The sequence below is a fragment of the Gymnoscopelus microlampas genome (assembly GCF_963454915.1).
Source record: "Gymnoscopelus microlampas genome assembly, chromosome: 19".
In the NCBI taxonomy this organism is placed as follows: Eukaryota; Metazoa; Chordata; class Actinopteri; order Myctophiformes; family Myctophidae; genus Gymnoscopelus; species Gymnoscopelus microlampas.
The window spans coordinates 25816347-25823845 of NC_139956.1; the positions used below are offsets into that span (position 1 = coordinate 25816347).

At 45.0% G+C, this 7499-nt stretch overlaps 1 long non-coding RNA gene across 1 annotated transcript; it reads left to right on the forward strand.

The window, feature by feature from the left end:
* The first annotated feature begins 3021 nt into the window (after positions 1-3021).
* LOC311034758 lies at positions 3022-6692 on the forward strand. Its single transcript, XR_014599628.1, has 4 exons — positions 3022-3051; positions 3417-3484; positions 3736-3833; positions 6620-6692. It is a non-coding gene; the product is annotated as an uncharacterized lncRNA (long non-coding RNA).
* The last annotated feature ends 807 nt before the right edge of the window (positions 6693-7499 follow it).

Below are 7499 nucleotides of genomic sequence, written 5' to 3' on the forward strand. Positions count from 1 at the left end.
GTTTCTTTCTGGTGCAAAAGATCATGTTGTGATCAGATATGCCACAGGTGGAAACACCACTATTTAGGATTTTTTCCTTGTCCGTTGTTAGAATGAGATCTATGGTAGTTTGAGAGGAAACACACAGCCTTGTGGGCTGAGTGATCAGCTGGTGGAGTGAATGCCGATCACAACACGCCTTGAATGACTTATACACTGACGCTTCCTTGCGGAGTATGTCAGTGTTAAAATCACCAAGAAGAATCGTCTCCGCATGGTCCACTTTAGCTAAGCATTCATCAAGTCTATCATAGAAATCAGTCTGGTTAGGAGGTCTGTATATGGTACCGACTAGCACAGGTTTGGCATGTTTAAAAATGATCTCGACCCACACAGCTTCAATGTTTTCATCCATCAGGTCTTCCCGAAGGATGCAGACATTGTCAGTATGAACATACATGCAAACACCACCCCCGTTTCTGTTCCTATCTTTCCTGAAGAGTTTGTAGTTTTCAATCTCAATCACAGAATCAGTTATCGCTTGATCAAGTTTTGTTTCAGAGAAAGTTAAAATGTCAACCTTACCATCATAAAACATCTGCTTGATTTGTGTTAGCTTGTCTCCTGCTAGAGAATTCACATTAAGATGTATCATGTGCAAGCCAACGCCAAACGATTTGATCATTTTTTCAATGGATAGGTGTTTATCCACTGAGAGATGTTTAGGAGCAGTCTCGGGGGGGGAGGGGGGTGTAGTGTCCATCAAAGCCATTGTTCCGTCGTGGGCAGCCAGCAGTGGGGGTTGGGGGGGGTTGGGGGATTGGGGAGGGTTGGGGGGTTGGGGGGGGATGGGGCGCGGAGGTCCCAGCACGGCCTCTGCTAATGGTCCCATCACGGTCTCTGCTGGGACCCTGGCCCTGGAACGAACCGTAGGTTTGTAGCGGTGCATCAAGGTCTCTGCTCCGGTGAAAACAGCTAGGTGACTCCTTGGTTCCACGTTCTCGGCTACGCTGCATCTCCCGGTTGATCGCCGTTGTGCGTCGGTGCAAGCGTCCTCGTCGACGGCTGCAGTGGATACGACGTCGGTGTTTAGGTTGATCATTTGGGTTGATTCGCCTAGTCGAGTTGGTGTGAAGCCGTTGGTGTTGTCGTCGAGGCTAGCTTCGGTAGCAACGTTGGCTAGGCTAGCTCCGGTGCTCCGGAAGTTCTTTGTTCCAGCATGGCTTTGTTGTTGTTTTGCCCCGTTGCTTGTGGCAACGTTTGCCGCTAGCCTGTTGGTTTCAGCTATGAGCCGAGCGGATTGCCTTGTGGTCACAGGGCCAGGGTTAACTTCAACGTCTCCGGAAAGTAGTAGAATTAAACAGAAGTACGTCTTCCGATTACATCTACCATTCAGGGGTTTGTTTCTTCGCTTCGGGTTGGCTGTGAGAGTCGAGTGGATCGCCGTGGTTCCATAACCTGGGTGTTTTTTCTCGGTTCCAGTAGTTAGGTAGAAGTCATTGTGTGATTCTACCTTTTCTGTCTCGTATGATTCCATATCCTTCTGGTGTATAATCCATGCGGAGTTGAGGTGTAAATCCATAATCCACAGGATGAGGATAAGGAAAGGTATGCGAGGACGCAGGACGCGAGAGCGATCATTGATGCGACCACCCATGTCGACTGCCGGAAGCAACTGTGCCCCGGAAGCAACCCCCCGCGGCGTCCCGTCCCGTGCGTCCCGTTGCCGTCCCGTACCGTCGCGCGCGCGCACACACACACACACACACACACACACACACACACACACACACACACACACACACACACACACACACACACACACACTCTGTGTGTGCTTGCAATACCTTGCCACGCTTTCTCCCTGGATCTATTTATTGCGGTCGCGTTTCCTTTCTCGCTTATAATACATTTTAGATTTTACTTCCTTGTATGATTTCATGAGCTGCTGCAATGCTGCTGTTCAGCCACAGAGAGGAACGCCGCTCTGGTTTTGGACTCCATGATTGGTCAAGTTCAAGGATTCTGCTATCGACTTTCATGGTCTTTTATAGAAATACGTGAAGCCTGGCTTCATTATCCTGGCTGGACATAGCCTGGCTTGACAAGGCCTAGCTCGACAAAGTCGCTCCTTTTCAGCCTGGCTTTGCTTCGAGGAACGGAATAAACGAGGCTTATATGGACCCGACTTTGTCAAGTCTGGATTTGGCTTAAGTCCAGGCTTAGTTTATTCACCTTTTGAGGAACAGGCCCCTGGTTGATCCTGCCAGTAGCATATGCTTGTCTTAAAGGGCGCTGCGGACGTGTGTGAGTTGGGCTTGCAGGCACTGCCAAGTGCCCACGCCGGGACAGTACCTTATATGGGTGTAGACCGCACAGGTAGCGCCCGCAGGAGTTCCCGATAGTAGACCCGCAAGGCAAGTTACCTTGATGGGGTTGGGGGTGGGGGAACTTGACATGAACCTGCGAGCAGCTACGTATCTATGTTGGTCGTGCCCGGCGCCCCAGCTGTCCCGCAACTCAGCAGTGGCTGCGCCCGAGTTAATCGAACGAGATTCCCACTGTCTTGCAACGGACCGCCCGAGGCCCCCCGCGGTCGGCCTCGCCTCGAGCCCCATCACGGGGCTCGGCGAGGGGATCCGTATGCAGCAGGGGGAGCCCGAGTTAATCGAACGAGATTCCCACTGTCCCCTACCCAGCGAAACCATAGCCAAGAGACATGAAATCGGCTCAGGCCATAGAGGGAAGAAGACCATCCTCAGCGAGGAAACAAGACCCTGTAGCAACTCATAATGTAATAACGGCTCATAATGTAATAATGGTTCATAATGTAATAATTTAAATGTAATAAAAACTCATAATGTAATAATCAGCTCATAATGTAATAAAAGAATTAGCGCATAACGTAATAACAGATTTTTCTATAATGTAATGTGGGAATCTAGGTGACTGGTGCACCCACTGCACCTGACCACCATGACCAGGAAGTATAAAAGCCAGCTCCTCCCAGTAGAGAGCCATTTGTCTCTGCTGTAGGCAGCATGGTTCATGCAGGGAGAAGGAGAACACATGGTAGGCCAAAAACTGAACCTTGTAGATCTGCTACTTTGTGCGACCCTTTTGTTTGTTGTAGCTCATGCTAATGTTTAGCTTATTGTTTGAGCACATGTTACTACTGGCTTTTGTTTGTTTGGTTGCCTATTTTCTGTTGAGCACATGGAGGCTTCCCATGCTCTTTAGCACTTTAATTTAGCCAACAGCATTGTGTTTTATTATCTTGTAATGCATTTATTTATTATTTCAGTTTTACAAATGAAGTGACCTCCTGGTGTATCTGCCCTACCTGGAGACACGGGTAAAGCAGTATACATTTTATGCATTGCCTCTTTGTGGATTTTAGTGTATTTTAGTTTGTAACATCACTGTCTTTTATACAGCAGCTCTGGTGTTGAGGTTGCCCCCTCGCCTTGGCCTTATATTGTGTGCACCGTTACTGCAACACAAAGTAGGTTTTAAGCTGTTTTGTTCTTTTAATGATTTGAATATAATGTTTTATAGTGTGATACTAGGGCTGGCAACTAATGCGTTTTGTTTGTCTCCTTAAAGGGACCACACCGGCCACTGTTTTCCACTGTTAATTTACTCTTTTTGTTTTGTTTGTTTGAGCCATCTAGCCAAGGTACACTGTAGGCATAGGTTTTAACATTTATCCATATTGGCATATTTTAACTGTTTCTCTCCTCTGTTCTGTTACAGTTTAATTCATGTAACCCTGTTCAAGGCCGGGTCCGCCCTGCTGCACACGGCTCTCCTCTCAGCTTGGGACTGCACTGGGGACCCCTTTGGTTTTATTGGTGTGTATTCATATAACCTGGCACTGCATGTTTTGTATTTGAGTTTTGTATTTATATTGCATGATTTCTTTGAGGCCTGTCCCCTTTTCTTTTCCCCTAGTTATTTTGGTATTCACTGTGTGCACCCGCCCTTCCTTATAATGTGAGAGGTAACTGTTAGATTGCCATTTTAATACTAAATACCTTGCCTTAAATACCTTAATTGTCGTGCTAGTTTGTAATAGACAGTGATGTGTTTTGTAATTTTATGGTAATAAAGTTGTTATATTTTTCCACAAACTGCCTCTAGTAAAATAATTGTTCCTGTTTAAGGGAAGTTGAACAGAATAAGGTTTAAGGGTTCCTCCTGCCCCCTCCACAAGCGGGAGGTGGCGTAGTCAGGCATATTACAGTGGTACTACTCAGTTACTACAGTAATAATGTGTTACATTATAAATCTCACGTGGCCGCTTATAATGTAATAAAAGTTCATAATGTAATAATGTCTCATATTGTTGAGAAAAGTAAAGTGTTACATCATAATAATCATTATCAGTATCATGGTCAGTATCATGGTCAGTATCATGGTCAGTATCATGGTGAGTATCATGGTCAGTACCATGGTCAGTACCATGGTCAGTACCATGGTCAGTACCATGGTCAGTATCAGTATCATGGTCAGTACCATGGTCGGTATCATGGTCAGTATCATGATCAGTATCATGGTCTGTATCATGGTCAGTTTCATGGTCACAATGATACTGGCCATGATGCCGACCATAATTAACCATGATACTGGCCATGATACTGGCCATGATACCGACCATGATACTGGCCTTGATACTGACATTAAACTGACCATGATACTGACACGATACTAACCATGATACGTATATGATACTGACATTATATTGACATGATACTGACCATGATACTGACCATGATACTGACATTAAACTGGCCATGATACTAACCATGATACTGACCATGATACTGACATTAAACTGACCATAATACTGTCATGATACTGACCATGATACTGACCATGATACTGACCATGATGCTGACATTCTACAGACCATGATACTGACCATGATACGTACATAATACTGACATTATACCGACCATGATACTGACCATCATACTTGCCAGGAAACAACAATTTGAACCGTTATTGTCTCCGCCAGGCCGAAAGGCATGGCTAGAGAGTATGTTTTACCCCTGTCTGTCCGTCCGTCCGTCCGTGTGTCTGTTAGCCCGGCCGCTGCGAAACTGTGCACACACACTCCCTGGATGCCAAAGCCGAACATCTGCCCCAAAATTTTCAGATTGTCCTGTTATAGCGCCACCAGGAGGCCGATTTGTGCAAAACACATTTTTGGATATCACTCCTACAGATTTTGTCCAAACCTCACGCAAATCGGTACACAGTATCTATATAGTCATGTGATCAACACGGGTCTCTCCGATTTTTATATTCTATCCTGATTGGCTAAGATTGGCTTCCAAAGTTTGCAGGATTGGTTCGTTTTGAACAAAATGCCTCAAATCATCAACGCAGTGTGCGATTGCCGTGAAATTTTGCGCACACCTTCCCACTAGGCCGAGGAAGAAATGGCACCCTTTTCACATTGGCCTGTTATAGCGCCACCAGCAGGTCTAATTTAGCAAAACACATTTTTGGAACAAAATGCCTCAAATCATGAATGCAGTGTCCGATTGAAAGGCCTAAGAAGAAATAGCACCCTTTTCACATTGGCCTATTATAGCGCCACCAGGAGGCCACAATAACCTCCCTGACCTGGCGGAGACCTGTGCTCCGGGGAGCACTTTTTCTGGTTACATTATGCAGTGTTATTACATTATGAGTGGCTACGCAAGATTCTTAATGTAACACATTATTACATTATGGGCTCATGATTTTATTACATTATGAGCTGATTATTACATTATGAGCTTTTATTACATTTAGTTTATTACATTATGAGCTTTTATTACATTTAGTTTATTACATTATGAGCTTTTATTACATTTCGTTTATTACATTATGAGCCGTTATTACATTATGAGTTGCTGTAGCAACTCATAATGTAATAACTGCTCATAATGTAATACATTTACAGTAATAAACCGGGCTAACGGTGCCAGAGATTAGCTGTTCACAGACGGACGGACGGACGGACAGGGGTAAAACATACACTCTCGCCATGCCTTTCGGCCTGGCGGAGACAATAACGGCTCAAATTGTTGTTTCCTGGCAAGTATGATGGTTAGTATCATGGTCGGTATAATGTCAATATCATGTACGTATCATGGTCTGTAGAATGTCAGTTTCATGGTCAGTATCATGGTCAGTTTAATGTCAGAATTATGGTCAGTATCATGGTCGGTATCATGGCCAGTATCATGGTTAATTATGGTCAGTATCATGGTCAGTATCATGGTGACCATGAAACTGACCATGGTACTGACCATGATACTGATACTGACCATGGTACTGACCATGGTACTGATACTGACCATGATACTGACCATGGTATGGACCATGATACTGATACTGACCATGGTACTGACCATGGTACTGATACTGACCATGATACTGACCATGGTACTGACCATAATTAACCATGATACTGGCCATGATACTGGTCATGATACCGGTCATGATACTGACCATGGTACTGATACTGACCATGGTACTGGTACTGACCATGGTACTGACCATGGTACTGACCTTGGTACTGACCATGATACTGACCATGATAATGATACTGACCATTTGTGGTATTGCTCTATGACCATACTAGCGGCCAGGCATCAGTGAATCAGGCACGGAAGCAGCTATTCACCTAGAAGGGCAGAACAATTGATGGACTCCCCCAACACGAGCTGCACTGATTCAACATACAAAGAGGGCAGCCTACCAAGCTGGCCACTGCTGGGGACAGGCGATGGTTGCAGCCCCTGAACTCCCATCCCCAGGTGAATGGGGGTGGAAGAGGAAGGAGACAGGTGAATGCAAATAATTTAATCCGCTTCTTTACACTTGTAAACCTGTGATCTGACAATAAAGCTGATTCTAATTTTGACAGGAGGATGGGAAGTGCACTGGACCACACAGAAGCGAGCCTGGCCTGTCGGGAACTCTTCCGCTGTGGTTGCAAAAAGGGATGCAGTGGACAATGCAGATGTGTTAAGACAGCACTTCAGTGTACTGCCCTTTGCTACTGTGGTGGACTGTGCAACTAACATTGTGTAGATTATCTGGCTTTATTGAATAGACCCCTTAACAGACGACGTCACACTGCTAAGAACCAATATGTGCGGAACCAGTATGTGCGCAATGAAACCCATTCTATCAGGTCTCGCTAGGACGCACCTCACTAGCCAACACACAAGAGGGGGTTGGGGTGTATTTGCGCTGGGTGAAACCAGTGCAAATAATTGGTCTATATGCCATTATGCTATGACTCATGAGTACTCTGTCTTTGTTGTGTCTTATAGTCCATTTAAAATAATTATGCAATGCGACTACTAATAAAAGAGTGAAAACAGTGAAGTACTGCATTCTTGACTCTCACGTGTCAGTTTGAAAACATGTAGGCTACTGTACTACATCATTACATATTTTGATGGGTTTACAATTATTGAATTAACTGAATGCCAGATATATGTAGTTAGGTAGTA